Source organism: Papio anubis, chromosome 13 (assembly GCF_008728515.1).
Source record: "Papio anubis isolate 15944 chromosome 13, Panubis1.0, whole genome shotgun sequence".
NCBI lineage: Eukaryota > Metazoa > Chordata > Mammalia > Primates > Cercopithecidae > Papio > Papio anubis.
In genome coordinates, this window is record NC_044988.1 from 13,009,803 (window position 1) to 13,030,453 (window position 20,651).

Sequence of the window (20,651 nt, forward strand, 5' to 3'; positions counted from 1 at the left end):
AATAGAAGCCTCCACCTATCATCTTTCTCACAGGAATACCAATTTTAACTACCTACACAAAATTGCACATTCATAAGAACCAAATATCAGATGAGCAATCATAGTACTTGGTTTTAACTTCATATCACCAAAAGCAGCAAGAAAGAGGGCAGTTTGGCTTTACTTGCCAAAGCCACCCCTCCCCCATCTGCTGTTAGTGACCACACAGCATGGAAAGAGAATTTGTGCAACTAGGGGAGGGAGCACACAGTGATTGCGGGACTTTGCATTGGAGCTCAGTGCTGCCCTGTCACAGTGGAAAGCAATACTGGGCAGAACTCAGGCATCACCCATGGAGGAAACATTTAGAAAAGCCGTAGCAAGAGGGGAATCATCCATCCTAGTGGTCAGAACCTGAATTCTGGTAAGCCTCACCACCATGGACTAAAGTGCTCTACGGGTCTAAAAAAAACTTGAAGGGCAGTCTAGGCCACAAGGACTGCAACTCCTAGACAAGTCTGAGTGCTGTGCTGGGCTCAAAGCCCGTGGACTTGGGGAGCACATGACCTAGGGAGACACCAGTCGGGGTGGCCAAAGGACTGCTTGTTCCAACTCTCCCACCAACCCCAGGCAGAATAGCTTGCAACTCTGAAAAAGACTCTTTCATTCCACTTGGGGAGAGGAGAGGGGTTTTGTCCTGCAACTTGGATACCAGCTCAGCCACAGTAGAATAGCGCACTAGGTAGAGTCATAACATCCTCATTCTAGGCCCTACCTCCTGGACAACATTTTTAGACCCACTCTGGGCCAGAAGGGGAACCTACTGTCAGGAAAGGAAGGACCTAGTCCTGGCAAGACCCATGACCTGCTGACTAAAGAGCCCTTGGGCACTGAATAATCAATAGCAGCAGACAGGTAGTACATACCATGAGCCCTTGATGAGACTCTGGGATGTGCTGGCTTCACATGTGACTCAGCATATGCATAGATGTGGTGGCTGTGGAGACAGACTCCTTCTGCTTAAGAAAAGCAAAGGGAAGAGTCAAGGGGACTTTGTCTTGCAGCTTAGGTACCAGCTCAGCCACAGTGAGGTAGAGCATCAAGTGGGCTTTTGGGGACCCTGATTCCAGGCCTTGGGTCTTGGTTAGCACTTCTGAACCACAGGCCAGAGGGGAACCCACCGCCCTGAAGGGTGAATGCCAGGACTATAAGCATTCACTAAAGAGCCCTTGGTCCTTACATGAACATCACTGGTGGCCTGGCAGTGCTCTCCATGGGCCTTTGGTGATGGTGACCATTAGGAGAGACTCTTCTGCTTGTGGAAAGGGTATGGAAGAGTGGGAAGGTCTTTATCCTGTGGCCCGGGTGCCAGCTCAGCTGCAGTAGAATAGAGCAGCAGGTAGATTCCTAAGGTTTCCAACTCCAGACCCTGACTCCCAGACAATATCTCTAGACCCACCTGGAGCCAGGGGAAGCTCACCACCCTGAAGAGAAAGACACAAGCCAGGCTGGCTTCACCATTACCTGAGTGTAGAGCCCTAGGGCATTGAGTAAACATAAGCAGTAGCCAGGTAATGGTTACAGTGAGCCTTGGGTGAGATCCAGTGCTCTGCTGGCTTCAGGTCAGACCCAGCACAGTCCCAGTGGTGGTGGCCACAGGGGAGCTTGTACCACCCCTCCAGCTCCAGGCAGCTCAGCCCAAAGAAAGAGAGTCTACTTATTTGGAAGTAAGTAAGAGAAGAGAGCAAGAGTGTCTCCCTGGCAATCCAGATAAAACTTCTGGATCGTATCCAAGACCGCCAAGTCACTACCTCTACAAGTCTGCGGGAGCCACAGCATTACTGGGCTTGAAGTTCCCCCTAAATGTAGATATGGCTGCAGTGACCAAAAATGTAGATCACAACACCCAAGTCCCTTTGAATACCTTTAAAGTTTTCCCAACTTTACAGTTGGGAATCTGCAATAAATACCTGCTCAGGACTGCAATAAATACCTAACTCTTTAATGCCCAGACACTGAAGAACATTCATAAGCATCAAAACCATCCAGGAAAACATCACCTCACCAAATGAACTAAATAAGACACAAGGGGCTAACCCCAGAAAGACAAAGACTTTTCAGATAGAAAATTCAAAATAGCTGTGTTGAGTAAACTCAATGAAATTTCCAAGATAGTAGAGAAGGAACTCAGAATCATATCAGATAAATTTAACAAAAAGATTGAAATAATTAAAAAGGATGAAGCAGAAATTCTGGAGTCAAAAAATGCATTTGACATACTAAAGAATTCATCAGAATCTCTTAATACCAGAATTAATCAAGCAGAAGAAAAAACTAATGAGCCTGAAGACAGGCTATTTGAAAACGTAGTTAAAGACAAAAGAAAAAAATGAATTTAAAAGAATGCAGCATGTCTACAAGATCTAGAAAATAGCCTCAAAAGGGCAAATCTGAGAGTCACTGGCCTTAAAGAGGTGGAGAAAGAAATAGGTGTAGAAAGGATATTCAAAGGGATAATGACAGAGAATTTCCCAAGCCTAGAGAAATATGTCAATACTCAAGTACAAGAAGGTTAGAGAGCACCAAGCACATTCAACCCAAAAAAAGATAACCTCAAGGCATTTAATAATCAAATTCCCAAAGGTCAAGGGTAAAGAAAGGACCCTAAAAGCAGCAAGAGAAGAGAAATAAATAATGTACAAAGGAGCTCCAATACATTTGGCAGCAGACTTTTCAGTGGAAATCTTACAGGCCAGGTGAGAGGGTATGACATATTTGAAGTGCTAAAGGAAAAAAACTTTTACCCTAGAATAGTATATCTATATAAAATATGCTTCAAATATGAAAGCAAAATAAAGACTTTTGCAGACAAACAAAAGCTGGGGGATTTTATCAACACCAGACTTGTCCGTCAAGAAATACTAAAGAGAGTTCTTCAATATGAAAGAATAATAATCTGAAAAGACGTTAACGAGCAATAAGAAATCATCTGAAGTTATAAAACTCAAAGTACAGGCCAGGCATGGTGGCTCACCCCTGTAATCCCAACACTTGGGATCAGGCCGAGGCGGGCAGATCACCTGAGGTCAGGAGTTCAAGACCAGCCTGAGCAATGTGGAGAAACTCCATCTCTACTAAAAATACAAAAATCAGCCTGTAATCCCAGCTACTTGGAAGGCTGAGGCAGAAGAACTGCTTGAACCAGGGAGGTAGAGGTTGCAGTGAGCTGAGATGGTGCCACTGTACTCCTGCCTGAGTGACAGAGGGAGACTCCATATTAAAACAAAACAAAACAAAAACTCAAAATATACAGAAAAAAAGAATATTATAACACTGTAATTATGATGTGTATGATGTGGAAACTACTCATATCCTGAGTAGAAGACTAAAAGATCAACTGATCACAAATAACTACAACTTTTTAAAACGTAGATAACACAATATGCTAAGATATAAATAGAAACAACAAAAGTTAAAGAGTAGGGAGATGGAGTTAAAGTATAGAGATTTTATTAGTTCTCTCTTTGCTTGCTTCTTTGTTTGTGCAATCAGTGTTAACTTGTCATCAGTTTAAAATAACGGGTATAAGATATTATTTGCAGCCCTCATGATAACCTCAAATCAAAAGACATACAACAAGTACATTAAAAATAAAAAGCAGAAAATTAAAACACACCACCTCAGAAAATCACCTTCACTAAAAGGAAGACAGGAAGAAAGAAAAAAAAGCAAGAAAAGACCACAAAACAAGAAAACAAATAACAAAATGGCAAAAGTAAGTCCTTACCTGTCAATAATAACATAAAATGTAAATAAACTAAACTCTCCAATCAAAAGATATAGACTGGCTGAATGTATTTTTAAAAAGAGATGCAATAATCTGTTGCCTACAAAAAAACACACTTCGCCTATAAAGACACACAGAGACTGAAAATAAAGGGACGGAAAAAGATATTCCATACCAATGAGAACCAACAAAAGCAGGAGTAGCTATACTTATATCAGACAAAATAGACTTCAAAACAAAACTATAAAAAGAGACATGGTCTCTATATAATGATGAAGGATCGATTCAGTAAGAGGATGTAACAATTGTAACTATATATTCACCTTGGAGCACACAGATATATAAAACAAATATTATTAGAGCTAAAGAGAGAGAGAGACCCCAATACAATAATAGCTGGAGACTTGCAGCGTTGGACAGATCATTCAAAAAGAAAATCAACTATGAAACATTGGACTTAATCTGTCCAATAGACTAAATGGACATTTACAGAATGTTTCCTCCAATGGCTACAGAATACAAAATCTTCTCAACACAGGGATCATTCTCAAGGACAGACCATAAGTCGGGCCACAAAACAAGTCTCAAAACATTCCAAGAAATAATAGTAAGTGTCTTCTCTGACCACAATGGAATATAACTAGAAATCAATAATGAGGAATTTTGGAAACCATACCCACACGTGGGAATTAACCAATATGCTTCTGAATGACCAGTGGGTCAATGAAGAAAAAAAAACTGAAAAATTTCTTGAAACAAATGATAATGGACACACTACATGCCAAAACATATGGGATGCAATGAAAGCAGCACTAAGAGGGAATTTCATAGCTATAAGTGCCTACATCAAAAAAGTAGAAAAACCTCAAATAAACAACCTAACAAGGCATCTTAAAGAACTAGAAAAGCAAGAGCAAACCAAACTCAAAATTAGTAGAAGAAAAGAAATAGTAAATATCAGAGTGGAAATAAATGAAATTGAAATGAAGAAAACAACAAAAAAGATCAGTGAAACAAAAAGTTGGTATTTTGAAAAGATAAACAAAATTGGCAAACCGTTAGCCAGTCTGAGAAAAAAAGAGAATAAATAAATAGATTCAGAGATGAAAAATGAGACATTACAACTGATACCACAGAAATTCAAAGGATCATTAGAGGCTACTGTGAGCAACTATATGCCAATAAATTGGAAAAGCTAGAAGAAGTAGATAAATCCCTAGACACATACAACCTACCAAGACTGAACCATAAAAAAAATCCAAAACCTGAATAGACCAATAACAAGTAACAAGATCGAAGCCATAATAAAAAATCTCCCAGTCAAGAAAAGCCCTGACCTCAGTGGTTTCACTGCTGAATTCTACCAAACATTTAAAGAAGAGTTAATGCTTTCGAAATTCATTCTAAGAGGCCAGTATTGCCCTGATACCAAAACCAAACACATATCAAAAAAAGACAACTACAGGCCTATATCCCTGATGAACTTTGATGCAAAAATCTTCAACAAAATACTAGCAAATCAAATTCCACAACACCTTAAAATGATCACTTATGATGATCAAGTAGAATTCATCCCAGGGATGCAAGAAGGATTCAATATATGTAAATCAATCGATGTGATGCATTATGTCAACAGAATCAAGGACAAAAACCATATAATCCTTTCAACTGATGTTGAAAAAGCATTTGATAAAATTCAACATCACTTTATGATTTAAAAAAACTGGGTGTAGAAGTAACATACCTCAACATAACAAAAACCATATATGAGAAACCAACAGCTAGTATCATATTTAATGGGAAAAAACTGAAATCCTTTTCTCTAAGATCTGGAACATGACAAGGATGCCCACTGTCACCACTGCTATTCAATATCGTACTCAAAATCCTGCTAGAGTAATGATACAAGAAAAAGAAATAAAGGGTATCCAAATCGAAAAGGAAGAAGACAAATTATCCTTATTTGCAGATGATATGATCTTACATTTGGAAAAACCTAAAGACTCCACTAAAAAACTGTTAGAACTTAAACAAATTAAAGCTGCAGGATACAAAGGCAACATACAAAAATCAGCAGCATTTCTATATGACAGCAATGAACAATGGGGAAAAAGAAATTTAAAGAGTAATTCTACTCGTAATAACCACAAATAAAATTAAACACCTAGGAATTAACCAGAGAAGTGAAGGATCTTTACAGTGAAAACTATAAAACACTGATGTAAGAAATTGAAGAGGACACAAAAAAAGGGAAAGATATTTTATATTCATGGATTGGAATAATCAATATTTTTTAAATATCCATAATACTCAAAGCAATCTACAGATTTAATGCACTCTATCAAAATACCAATGACATTCTTCACAAAAATAGAAAAAACAATTCCAAAATTTATATGAAAACACAAAAGACTCAGAATAGCCAAAGCTATCTATCCTAAGCAAAAAGAACAAAACTGGAGGAATCACATTACCTGACTTTAAAATATACAACAGAGATACGGTAAGCAAAATAGCATAGCACTGGCATAAAAGCAGACACATAGACCAGTGGAACAGAATAGAGAACCCAGAAACAAATGCATATATCTGCAATGAACTCATTATCAACAAAGGTGCCAACAACATGCTTTGGGGAGGGGACAGTCTCTTTTATAAATGGTGCTGGGAAAACTGGATATACATATGCAGAAGAATGAAACTAGATCCCTATCTCATGCTATATAAAAAAATCAAATCAAACTTGACTGAAGACTTAAACCTGAGACCTCAAACTGTGAAACTGCTAAAAGAAAATATTGGAGAAACCCTCCAGGACATTGGACTGGGCAAAGACTTCTTAAGCAATACCCCACAAGCACAGGCAACCAAAGCAAAAATGGTCACATGGGATTACATCAAATTAAAAAGCTTCTGCACAGGAAAGGAAACAATCAACAAAGTGAAGAGACAACCCACAGAATAGGAGAAAATATTTGCAAACTATCCATCTGATAAGGGATTAATAACCAGAATATATAAGGAGCTCTAGCAACTCTATATGAAAAAAATCTAATAATCCAATTTAAAAATGGACAAAAGATCTGAATAGACATTTCTCAAAATAAAAAGATATGCAAAGGGCAGACAGGTATATGAAAAAGTGCTCAACATTATTGATCATCAGAGAAATGCAAATCAAAACTACAATGAGATATCATTTCATCCTAGTTAAAATGCCTTTTATCCAAAAGACAGGCAATGACAAATGCTGGTAAGGATGTGGAGAAAAGGGAACCCTTGTACACTGTTAATGGGAATGTAAATTAGTACAACCACAATGGTGAACAGTTTGAAGTTTCCTCAAGAAAACTAAAAGTGGAGCTATCATGTGATCCAGCAGTGCCACTGCTAGGTGTATACCCATAACAAAGGCAATCGGTATGTTGAAGAGATGTCTGCACTCCCATATTTATTACAGTGCTATTCACAATAGCCAAGATTTGGAAGCAACCTAACTATCCATCAACAGATAAATGGATAAAGAAAATTTTTTACATGTACACGTGGAGTACTATTCAGCCATAAAAAGAATGAGATCCTGTCATTTTCAGCAACATGGATGGAACGAGAGGTCGTTATGTTAAGCAAACTAAGCCACGCACAGAAAGACAAACTTTCCATGTTCTCACATATGTGTGGGAGCTAAAAATTGAAACATTTGAACTCATGGAGATAGTATAATGATGGTTTCCAGAGGCTGAAAAGGGTAGTGGGGGAGTTGGAGGAAGGGGAAGTGAGGATGGCTGATGGATACAAAAAAATAGAAAGAATAAATAAGATCTAGTATTTCATAGCACAACAGGCTGACCATAGTCAATCATTATTTAATTGTACATTTTAAAACAACTAAGAGTAAAATTGATTTTTTTTGTAACACAAAGGATAAATACTTGAAGTAATGGATACTCCACGTACCTTGATGTGATTATTACACATTGCATGCCTGTATCAAAGTATCTCATGTACCCCATAAATATATACACCTACTATGTACTCACAGAAATTAAAAATTTAATTTTTTATGAGAAGACGTAGAACTATATTCATTGGCATGGGAAAATGTCCACATTATATTAAGTAAAAAAGGCAATTTGTCCACTTTCTCCCAATTTTACGTGTGTGTGTGTGTGTGTGTGTGTGTGCGCGCCTATAAATGTATAAATGCATAGGGAAAAGTCTAAGGGATATACAGTGAAATTTTCACAGCCTTTTTCTCTCAGCAGTAGAATTACAGGGAATTTCCACTTCTTTATATTTTTCTCATTATCTGATTTTTTTTACAATGAAAATACTTTACTTTAGGAATTGTTCCCAGACCAAACTGAGGGCCGGGCTGCTATTTCTCATGGCCCAATAATGAAATGCAGATAAACTAGGGAGGAAGAGAGTTTTTATTTCTGCAACCTGTAACAGGGAGAAGGCCTGGAAATTATCACCAGACCGACTCAGAATTACCAAGTTTTCCAGAGCTTATATACCTTCTAAGCTACATGTCTACATGTAAGTGTGCATTCATCTCAAGACATAAGTGATTAACTTCTTTTAAGCTACCACTAAGGTCTGAGTCCTGAAGACCTTCCTCTGGAGCCTCAGTAAATTTACTTAATCTGAATAGGCCCAGGTGCTGGAGTAATTGTCCTTATCTTGTCTCCTGCTAAATCACAGAGGTTTAGGGAGTTCTTTCAGACCCCCAATAAACTTTTGTGGAGGCCTGGGGAGTTTCTCCGGACCCACAGTAAAACTTGTTTAACCCTAACTGGGTCCTGTTAAGGATTCCTTCATTATTTTGTTATGCTTTAAGGCCCAGGAAAGGCCTAGGCAAAACTCTGGATGGGCTTTTGTTACATCCCAGCCTTTGTATAAGGGCACTGGCTTTTAACTTAACCACTTGGTCAGTACTGAAATCGTTGTTGTGGAGGCCTGCATTAGTGAGACTTGGTGTGCTCCAGAATCAGAAAAAAAACTTAAGACAATTTATATTGAGAAGAATAAAAGCAAGAAAGATGAAGTTTAAGCAAAGAAATTCTAGGTTTGGAAACTTCTGGGTTTTGCTGCTGAATTTATTCAGCCTATTAACTTTTTTTAATATCTCTTAAAGTTTCTCAAAGTAGCTCAAAAGCTTTTTTGTTTGTTTGTTTGTTTTTTCTCCTTCACTGAGCAGCAACTCTTTGCAGACATTCATCCCACTAACAATTTAAAGCAGACATCAGCATTCGCATTTCATCCATAAGAAAGCAGTCTGGGACTCATAAGAGAGCAGGACCTGTACCCCAGAGCCTGTTGCAGAGGAAGCCCAAAAAAGCAGCATGCTGTGGCTTCCTGATCTGGGAGAAATATTTGGTGTGAAGTTTATTAAACAGAGGCTAAAGCCAGGCTCTGTTCAAATCCCAGCTCTGTCACCATGGCTGCATCATCTCAGGCAAATTACTTTACCTAGCAGTGATTCAATTTCTAGATGTGTAAAACAAAGATGATGAAGATAGTATCTACCTTAATAGCCTGCTGCCACAGATGAGTGTATGTAAGGTGGAACACTGGAAGTGCTCCACGTTTGTTGTTATGTTTCCATTTCCCACGTGGGTCCCAGTCTCCCCATCCCCAATAGCATGGATTGCACCAGGGCTTCGCCACAGCCACATCGGCCTATTAACTTCCAATTATTACAAAGGCCCTGCTCTAATGGCAAGTGCTAAAGGGGAGTTGCTCCCGTAGTTCTGATCCCTCCTCCCCTCAGCTACTTGTCCTAAGCATAAAATGTAAACGTTCACGTTCTAAACACTCATTAACTAACATGCAGGTCACAAGGGTGCTGAGCTGGTGGAGTCAGAACTCAAACCCATATTCTACCTGGCTCTCCTAAACCTGCCATGTACTTTCTACTGCTGATAATATGTAAAGAGGTAAAAGTATATTTATACTAGCAGGCTTACCAGGTCAATGGAGATGAAACTTAACATGTCTGATGTCTTCTAGCACGCATCTGGTTCTGGGCTCATTTTTGTTCTTTGTGGCACTTTTAATCTTGCAGAAGGCATACTTGTGGAATTTCCAGACAAAGATTCTTGTTCTCCAAAAATATAATAAAGAAGTGGATCTGAAAAAAAAAAGAAAGCCAAATTATCTTTTAAAAATGAAAGCAGCCCCATACCCACTGCCTGAACTTCAGTGAAGGCAGTTACATGTACACATTTTATCATTGTTGCTCATTTACCCTCACCAGGGAATATCTTCCAGTGCACCGTAGGGTCACATTTTGAAAATCTGACCCTAAACATTTTCACATTGTGAATTAGACTTCAAAGGAGATTTTGATTTATGTTTTGTGTTCTTAAAAACTTGGTACACCTTACTGATTACTGGGGAAAAAATTCTAGTTTCGCTTAGTCACACTGATATCCCAATAGTGTTTATGGGTACTTGTTATATCATATAGTGGCCACAGCTTTTGAAACAAATATCAGGACATTTGGTTTGACAGTCAGGAGTATATTTATGGGGACAGAATAGTTAGCCAACCAGAAAATCCAGGCCACATGCATGCCATTAACTATATATAAAGAATGATCTGCATGAATAATATATAGATGTACAGGCTGGCTAGTATCTTTATACCAGCCAATGTACATGAACAGTCTTTCAGAGGTCAACTCATTGAGTTGCTATGTTGATGTTGTTCTTCTTTCCAATTGCTTATTTAATTGATATCAACTATCTTCATTAGGTTAGTTAATCTGACAAAGTGATCACGTATCCTTATGTTAGCTGTTCTCTAAAACAAATATAAAATTATTTGTTGAAATGTTTGAACTCTGCTAAAAGACTCATGAGAACTATTATATAAATAAACCATTAGGTAGACAATTGTGATTAGGGCAATATTGTACTAATTGCTAATGGATAAAATCATGATGCTCATCAGACACATCTTAAAATTATACACATATTTTAATGAAAATCAATAGGCTTATGTATGTGATGACCCATTTCTCTAAACAGTAGTGCATATTTGCAAAAGAGCAGATGAACCCTATTCAGATGTGAACTAGAGAAGCATAATAATGAAAAGGACCTACATTCTAAGGCTGTTCTGTGGGTTCAATGAAGTTATATTTTTAATGTGCTTAAAACAGTGCCTGGCACATAGTAAATGCTATACAACTACTGTTAGCAGTGTTGGCTTTAAGATAGAATTGTTAACTTTCTTTTCAAAAGTCTTTTGAAAAACTTGTCAGAAGTTTTATTTAAAGTTTATTTTTTGATTTAAAACATTTTTCTGCTTTTCAAATGTAAAACCTGTGAATTAATCATCATGGATTAAAACTCACAACCTATTCGTACTTATTTGTGGGCTTTTTTCTTTTTCTACAACTGTGTGGGTGATGGCCTGGAACCAAATCTCTGCCTAAACATGATGTGCTATTCCCTCTTATTTTGACCAATCTGACCCGTCAAGACACGACAAATATGCCTACACAGCTATACTACGTTCCTAAATATGGACTCTGAGCAAACATGACAAATATATGAAACCCTGAGTACATAAAACATTTTAAGTAAGTCTGCTTAATTACAATATAAACAAGCTCTCCACTGCACTAAATGAGTCATTGGTTCTCCCAGATGGTCTGAATAGAGTTCAAGTGACATTAAGAGAAAACAAAGTATGTCTTCAGATATTCACGGAGCTGAAGAGGATGGAGCGACACGGGGAGGTATAGTTCAGCATGTCCCATGCTGGGGGAGGACTGTAAGATCCTGTCTGATAAACCAGTCAGGTGTGGCCTTACAGAAAAGTCTATTCCATAAGGGCCTAACAATTCTTACAAGAAAGGACTTATAAGAAAGGAACAGTGAGACAACCTCGAGTTGGTAGAAAAGCCAAGTGCCATGTTATAAAAAGTATATCTCCAAACCTTAATCTGTGTCCAAATTTTATGTGGGCGTATGAGTGTGTGGGTGAAGGGGGGAAAATCAAAGAAAAGTGAATATTACAAACGCTGTTCTACCAAGCACTGTGAAAGACTGAGACATGAGGTTCTCCGTTTCCGTACATCCCTAACAAATTTAACATGAGGAAGTGGGGTCTCTTATTCCGCCTCTCCACAGAATATCATCCACTTGGGCAGCCTGAAGCGTCTGTACTAGGAGGAGGGGTAGCTCCTGGCAGATGCAAGGGAGAAATCATGAGGCAGCCTGTGATGTGCAGGACAGCACATTTAGCAAGACCAGGCAGAAGGACCCAGAAAAGTGGTCATGACCAGTAGACGAGCCTAGAAGAAGAGAGGTGAAGCCAGCTGGACTCCTGGGTCACCTGGGGACTTGAAAAACTTTTCTGTCTTACAAGAGGTTTGTAAAATACACCAGTCAGTGCACTGTAAAAACGCACCAATCAGTGCTCTGTGGCTAGCTAGAGGTTTGTAAAATGCACCAATCAGTGCTCTGTAAAAACGCACCACTCAGCGCTCTGTGGCTAGCTAGAGGTTTGTAAAATGGACCAATCAGCACTCTGTAAAGTGGACCAATCAGCACTCTGTAAAATGGACCAATCAGCAGGACATGGGCAGGGACAAAGGAATTAAAGCCGGCCACCCCAGCCAGCAGCAGCAACCCACTCGGGTCCCCCTCTACACCGTGGAAGCTTTGTTCTTTCACTCTTCACAATAAATCTTGTTGCTGCTCACTCTTGAAGGTGGCACACCTTAAAGAGCTGTAACACTCACAGCGAAGGTCTGCAGCTTCATTCTTGAAGTCAGCAAGACCATGAACCCATTGGAAGGAACCAACTCCAGACACAGAATGACTCAAGAGAACAGAAGAGACATTGACACAGCATTGTCAGAGGATGAAGATCCTGCTTCACCCAGTAGAACAACAGCCAGGAGAGGAGTTCAGCAGTAGGTTCAAGCGAGTAAAAGAATCAGTGAACTGGAAGATAGGATAGTTGGAATTATTGAGTCTGAAAAACAGAAAGAAAAAAATGAAGAAAAGTGAAAAGTGAACATATGCAGATAATATATTGAATACACATCATAATCTGTTCTTGCATTTAAATATGTGCATACAAATATTTTTTGCACTAAATTCTCAAAAATTAATAGGATTTCAAAAATGCAGTCATCAAAGGGGTCACTTTTTACAACACCTGTTGAATAATTAATAACATTCCACAAAACATGTTTGTTCAGTGCCTACTATGTTATTATTGTACAGGGGAGAAGCAAAGGTGAATACCACAGAGAGATCAAAGTCCAATGAGTGGGGCCAGGGCAGGGCTACGAGTACGTGACCTGGGCAGTCTCACACAGTGCTTGCTTTAATTCTCTAAGTCATTGTCCTAAAATTCTTAATAATTTTTCAACAAGGGCTCTGCAGTTTCATTGTGCACTGCAGCCCCACAAGTTACATAGCCAGTCCTGCAGGACACATGAATATGAAGAAAAAGAGAGTGCAAATAAAGACACAAACACTGGGACGCCCCAGCCAGGGTGGGGTGCAGCTTGAGGTCAAGGCGTATTTCCTGGAGCAAGGTAATTGTTGAAAAGCAATAAGAATTAGCCAGAGCTGTGAGATTCTCTCTAGTTTGAATATTCACTCATTGAGGGTTTAACTGTTTTTTAAGATTAAACACACATCTTTGTACATGTGCATAATATTGTTGAAAAAATTATACCAAACATGAAAACAAGGCAAAAGGATCTTCAGGCCTTTGGGATTATCCTAGAGGATTCCTTGCAGGCTACCTACAGGGTATCTGACTTGCATCTCTAGAGCAGGGACCAGCAAATTTTTTCTGTAAAGGGCCAGATAGTAAATATTTTTGGCTGTGTGGGACATATGGTCCCTGTTGCTACTACTCACCTCTGCCACACTAGCATAAAAGCAGCCACAGGTGATGCACAGATGAATAGGCGTGCTGTGTTCCTGGGCTCCACAGAGCAGGCTGGGGCTCCAGCTCTCAACTGCCAATCCTGCTCCAGAGCATGTAACTTCACTTTGACTCCTCATTTACAATTGATAAAGCCCCAGACTGGGTAAAGTTAGATGTTACCTTGTAGATTGATAAATAGCAAGTGATTTCTAACTGGTAGAGACCATAACCCCAAAACTTACAGCTTTATTGCCCAGGAGGATAGGAAGCAGTTTTTTATTAACTATTTTGTATTAACTTTGTGTGATCCTATCCCAGCAATCTTTCCTCCTCACTACATATGTATGTATGTACGTGTAGCTATAGATATGGATATAGATAGATATAAATAACAATATAGATATTAGCTTCTTATATCTGCCTTTATATCCCCTTTGTCATTCTTCTGGTACCCTCATTAATTAGTTAAATCTTTTACATACACTTACTCTATATTTGTATGAAAATTGTGTTTTTAAGCTTTTTCATTTTTTAATTTTTTTAGAGACAGGGTCTTGCTCTGTTGCCCAGGCTGGAGTGCAGTGATGCAATCACAACTTACTATAACCGCTAATTCCTAGGCTCATGCCATCCTCCTGCCTCAGCCTCTCAAGTAGCTGGAACTACAGGTGTGTGTCACCATGCCCACCATGCCCACCATGCGTGGCTAATTTTTTTTTTTTTTTTGTAGAGACAGGGTCTGGCTATGTTGCCCAGACTTGTCTTGAACTCCTGGCCACAAGTGATCCTCCTGCCTCACCTCAAAAAACGCTGGGATTACAGGCATGAGCCACTCTGCCAGCCTTTTAACTTTTTAAAATATCAACAGTGCATCTTGTCAGCACATATGAAAAGTGGCATAGACGGACAGAAAATTAATGAAGAGCTTTAACAGGTAATGCTGCAAATGTGATTCTCTCTAAAGTAAATGCAGCTCATCTCAACGGCCTGAATGACTCTGCCCCAATACAGAAACCTCACAATCTGCCTTATTTTTACATGCAAACCATCTTCAGGAGAGAGATCTAGAGAAGAGTTACCCTGCTCCTCCATCAGCCCCAGTCTCACCTCCTCTAAGCCAAGAACCTGGAAGGCCAAGCCCTCCCCTCCCTCGCCCTGAATTCCTCCATGCTCTCCTGACATAGGAGCAACGAAACCCTTTCTTCTCAATTTCTCTAAGATGCAGTTAGAATCCTCAAAGTAACAGTTTACTGCTGGATGCAGTGGCTCACACCTGTAATACCAGCACTTTGGAAGGCTGAAGCAAGAGAATCGCTTGAGCCCAGGAGTTTGAGACTATCCTGGGCAATGTGATGAAATCTTGTCTCTACAAGAAATTTAAAAATTAGCCCAATATGGTGGCATGTGCCTGTGGTCCCAGCTACTTGGGAGGCTGAGGCAGGAGGATCACCTGACCCCAGGAGGTTGAGGCTGCAGTGAGCCATGTTCATGTACCGCACTCCAGCCTAAATGACAGAACAAGACCCTGTCTCAAAAACAAAAACAATAAAACCAAGTAATGGTTTACTCTAAAGCCAGAAGAAAACAAAGGCATAAAAGCAGATTCCCTGCAGAGGATGCTGTCAAAGTTCAATGCCGCCAGCCCGAGCTCCTTGCACGTGGGCTGACACTCTACAGGGACAGGTACAAAGGCCAAGAGCAAAAGAAGGTAGCCCTGATGCGCATGGCTACACTGGGCCAGGCTACTGCCTCGTGTCTGTAAGTGCTCTTTTGTAGAAGAGAGTGAGTGTGAGGATTTTAGAACATGTATTTAGATAAGCCAGAGGCATAAACTACTTTGGACAATGGAGGCAGAGCCAGGGATCTACAGGCTTTGGGAATGGGATGCTTGCTGACCCGACGGTTCCCCCTCCCTCCTTCGGTACTCTCCATCCATTAGCCCACCACAATATACTCCTGTGCATTTGAACTCTATCAAAAAACATATGTCAAATAATAAATGAATTGGGAGGAAAGAATATAAATGAGTTTTGCGGCATATTCACTAATTGCTTTCATTTTATAGAGTCTCCACAGCTTTCCGACATGATTCACTTTAACAAATAGGTGAAGAAAAATAAAAAATAAAAGTTTTTTTTTTGTTTTGTTTTGATTTTGAGGTACAGTCTTGCTCTGTCACCCAGGCTGGAGTGCAGCGGCTCACTGAAGCCTCCGCCTCCAGGGTTCAAGTGATTCTTCTGCCTCAGCTTCCTGAGTAGCTGGGATTACAGGCGCCCACCACCACACCTGGCTGATTTTTGTATTTTTAGTAGAGACGGGATTTCACCATCTTGAACATGCTGGTCTTGAACTCCTGACCTCGTGATCCACCTGCCTCGGCCTCCCAAAGTGCCGGGATTACAGGTGTGAGCCACCATGCCTGACCAGAAAAGATTTTTTTTTTTTTTTTTTTTTGAAGGGACAGACATCTTCATGTTTACTGTCACCCGTGGTACTTCCTATGTGGACCAATTTAAATCAGAGTCCTTACCATTGCTCTGTACCTTTAAATCCCACCCCCCCCCCCAAAGTCATCTCACAAACATAAAATGAGGCTCTCTGTCCTTAATTATTTTGTTCCAGATTTGTTACAACCCAGCTCACTTGCCCTACTTAAAATGCTTCTTGTCTGGGTGTTTCTATGAGCTTATCTGCAAGCGTTCCTCTCAACTGACAGCACAGCAGTGAAGAATTTCAAATTAGTGACAAAACACAGTTGAAAAGGCAAAACTGCAGTCTCCCAATGGGGGAAAAAAAGCCATCTACATCTACTCAGGTGGTTTGTTAAAATTCTATTTGTCTTTGAAATAATTTCTGTTTGGAAAAATACACAATATATAGCGTATTCAAAAGGTATTTTAAATGCATTCATAGATATGTGAACATATATTTTATAAATATATAAATTATATGTGTATAATGTGTGTGCATATTATATAAAGTCCAGTCCGCTACAACATCCAGTATGTCCTCTCACCATCAGAATGATGCCCATTGCTCTGAACCATGAGTGAGTGACAGATCGTATGGACACACTTGGTCAGTGGCGATGTACACCCCCTACTGAGCACTCTCTCAAGCGGTGAGCACTGTAAGTTGTGCGTGTTCTGTCATGCATGTTGTTTACTTTCCTGTGTCTCTTTTTCTTCCATATGTTTGTATTATGGTGAGTGATTTTTATCCACTCTGGCTGATCAAACCTGTATAGGTCATTCAAGATATGGAAATGCAAATTTTATGGCAACTGAAGGAGTTTTCAAGAAAATGGTCAAGAAGACATTAGGAAACAGGGTCCCAAAACCCATTAAGGTCTCACCAAGGTTTTTTTCTATTTAGTCAAAACCAAGATTTAACTTTTATCAAAAAATCAAAAGACTGTAAGCAGATGTGTTTTCCAAATCAGATACTCTCAGTACTGGATCAAAATAGAAAAAAGTTTTTCCCACATTGGGGACTGCAAAGAAAGGTATCTATGCAATTGCCAACTACAGTTCTAATTTAAGATACTCTGTGTGTGTGAAGTCACAGAATTTTTCCTTGATTAGCTCAATCTGATTACCAAATCCTCACGACCTGTGCACACTTTGCTCTGTGATTGCAACCTTGTGCAGCTTGTGCTGGGTAATATCTTTTTGGCATGATGTGTGCGCTGGACTTGCTCACTGAGTTAATCAACAATTGTGTTTTAATATTTTCCGCTTATTGAATTTGGATTTCAGAACACAGTTTACCTCTAGATACGTGCATGCTCTAGCAAATCATCAAACTTGAAGTAAATATTACTCTTCTCCTTTCTAATTGCTTACTTAGCAACTTTCTCTTCTTACACCAAGGGTAATTTGCACAGAAAATCAGGTACATATGTGCATTTAAAATGCACATCAAAATATTTCATAAAGAGCCAGCATTATGATTCACCAAAGTTTTCTTTCTCCCCTTTTGATGAAGAAAACAAGACAAACACCCGTTCACTTCTGGACTAGAGATGATCAGCCAGCACAGCCTTGCTACTAAAAGATTAACTGAGCCTGATTGTTTAGAGAGTCTCTCAAGATCATTAACAATGTTCTCTTTGACCAAGTTTTTTTCTCTTACCCTATTTCATGGGTCTCCTCTGAAGCACTGGACACTATTGGAATCTCCCATTCCCTCTACTTCCCGGACTCTGCCATGGTCTGGTCCCCTCTGACATCCTTATATGCTCCTTCTCAGCATTTCCGCATGAGATGCTTCTTTCTTCTGTTGGCATCTTAAATCCAGATGCTCCCTGAAAGAGAGCACATTAATGGCCCAGTTATTCACCCCACCCTTTATCCATACTCTTTGCCATATGACTTTGAAGTTCCTCTCACTGAAGAAGAGGAATGTGACTTTGAAGTTCCTCTCACTGAAAAACAGGAGTATATTTCCCTGATCCTCAACTTCGGGTTCAGGCATGTGACTTCTTTTGACAAATGGAAGGTTAGTGGGCATGACATGATCAAATGCGCTCTTGAGTGACTGTGCTTGCCCTCTTCTGCCTCTGCCATTGCCATGAGAAGAACATGCCCAGACTAGCCCATTGAATCCAGAAAAGTCAACCTTCTAGTGGCAAGAAAAGGATGAGAGGCACCAGAAGCAGAGCTCAGTCAGCATCAGCTGACTGCAGATCCACGGAACATAAACGGTTGCTGCTCTAAGTCACTGTCATGAGGTGGTTTGTTATGCAGCATTGTTGGGGGCATAACTAACTGACAGACTCTCTGAGAGTCTGTTGTCCTTGCTTACCAAACTTGGCTAATTCCTGATGGCTTAGAGGCTAAACTGACCTATCACATTGTATGGAGCACTCTTCATGCAACTAACTCCGTCTTAGGAAAAGACTCCGTTTTACATTTTGTAGGGCACCTTGCCAACAAGGATAAGATATTTTGCCTGACAAAAAAATAAAAAATAAAGACTGCATTCCATCACGTAAAGACACAAACAAGTACACGCTTCCACCATCAGTTCTCCCCAGAGGACTCCGTGACATCAAGGAGCTGGCCTTTAGCAGCTAGAATCAGCCATCTTAACTGACAACTGTCCCGCTGTCACTCGTGGTAAGAACTTGGCATTTGCCTTCCACATCAAAGACTTTCCTGCAAGACCAACCGGCCCAAACCAAGACTACTTTTGTCTTCTTTGCTCTCCCTAGACTGGTTCATTAACCCTTTCTCCTATTTCTTTTTCTCTTGATGTTAAATGTTTATTGTGTAATGTTTAATCTATAACACTTACATATTGATTAAGTGTACTATTATGTATGGTTTGAAATATTGGCTGATTTGTGGCATGGCTTGAACCTGTGTGACCACGGCTGTGACTGCTGAGTGAACAAAGAGTGCTAAGGAGAATTGCCTCCTTGGGAACTCCATGTAGCTCATGGTTTTTGCAATTGAAATAGCATCAGTAAAGATCTGACACTGTGGAAAGACACAAACATGCATGGACCTGCTATCTCTAACCTTGTACTGCTCATGACATATAATAATAAATAATAAAATTGAATAATAAATAATAAATAAAATTATTACTAATAGATAAAAGTAACTAATAATAATACATGATAAATAAATAAGAGCTAGCATTTTTTAAGCTCCCACTACGTTTAAGGGTCATGCTAAGAGCTTTATATGTGTAATGTCTAAAACTTATGATTTTCCAAAAAGAGCAGATACAATTATGCCCAATTATAAAAGAGGAAACTGAGACTCGGTGAGGTAATGTGACTTGCCCAGGTTCTCCAACTAAGGAAAGGCTCTCCAGCATGTGTACCAGGTCTGTCTCACTTCCACACAGCAGGGCAAACTCTGAAAGCCACGTATTCCCTAAATTCAACCACAGCAGCTTTACCTTTGTCTGCTTTGTCTGTTGGCATTTCACATATTTTTCTTTTAACCTAAGTGTCTCATTATTAAAAAGGAAACTTTGAAAACCACTGCCATACTCCATGCTGATGTGACCTCTACTTTGTGACTTCTGACTTCTACCACAGCCAACCATGGACTGTGGGGGTCATGAAACATCGACAAAGTCATCTTGAACCAAAGGCCCTGCCCCTGGAGTTCAGTCATGCCACACAGCCTGTACCCACCCTGACAAAGATGGCACCTCTGATCTCATGGCAGCCTTTGATTCCGGAAAGATGTTTTGAAACTTCAGGAGTCTGAGCCCCTTGGTCCACAGAAACAGAGGACACACTCCGGGTGTCTAACCACTTCCCTGTAACTGCACTTCCCTGTAACTGTTTTTTTATGAATAGTGGGTGATGTGCAGGAATTGGCTTCCCATAGTGAAGTCCCCCTGTACCAGGCACAGTTCGATCAGAGAAACAGAAACCACTGTTTCCAGCAGAAAGTGATTTCATATCAGAAGTTGGGTGTTTTCGGACTATTGAAAGGAAGATAGAATGACAGGAGGCAGATGAGTTGTTGCCTGGGCCAGGATTGGGGGCAGATTGATTGCCAAGGGGCACAGGGAAACTTAATATGATGGTGCTTGCCTGATTGTACATATCTCTCAAAACTCATCAAACCAGGCCAAGCACAGTGGCTCATGCCCATAATCCCAGCACTTTGGGAGGCCACGGTGGGAGGATCACTTGAGGCAAAAAAATCAAGACCAGACTGAGCAACACAAGACTCTGTCTCTACAAAAAAATGAAAAACAAAAATTATGCAAACATGGTGGCACACACCTGTAGTCCCAGCTACTCTGGAGGCTGAAGTGGAAGGATCACTTTAACCAGGGAGTTCAAGGCTGAAATGAGCTATGATCACACCACTGCACACCAGCCTGGGTGATAGAGACTCTGTCTCTTAAAAATATATATATATATTGGCCGGACATGGTGGCTCATGCCTATAATCCCAGCACTTTGGGAGGCCAAGGTGGGTGTGCTTTCGTTCAGGCTTT

At 40.0% G+C, this 20,651-nt stretch overlaps 1 long non-coding RNA gene across 1 annotated transcript in view; it reads right to left on the reverse strand.

The window, feature by feature from the left end:
• The window catches only part of LOC103878464, a 38,569-nt gene extending 18,212 nt beyond the window's left edge, over positions 1-20,357 (reverse strand). Inside the window, exons 1-2 of the long non-coding RNA XR_002517674.2 lie at positions 17,811-20,357; positions 9,739-9,902 (exon numbers count right to left, since the gene is read on the reverse strand). This is a non-coding gene — a long non-coding RNA (uncharacterized LOC103878464). The remainder of the gene's footprint in view (positions 1-9,738; positions 9,903-17,810) is intronic.
• Between the last annotated feature and the right edge of the window lie 294 nt (positions 20,358-20,651).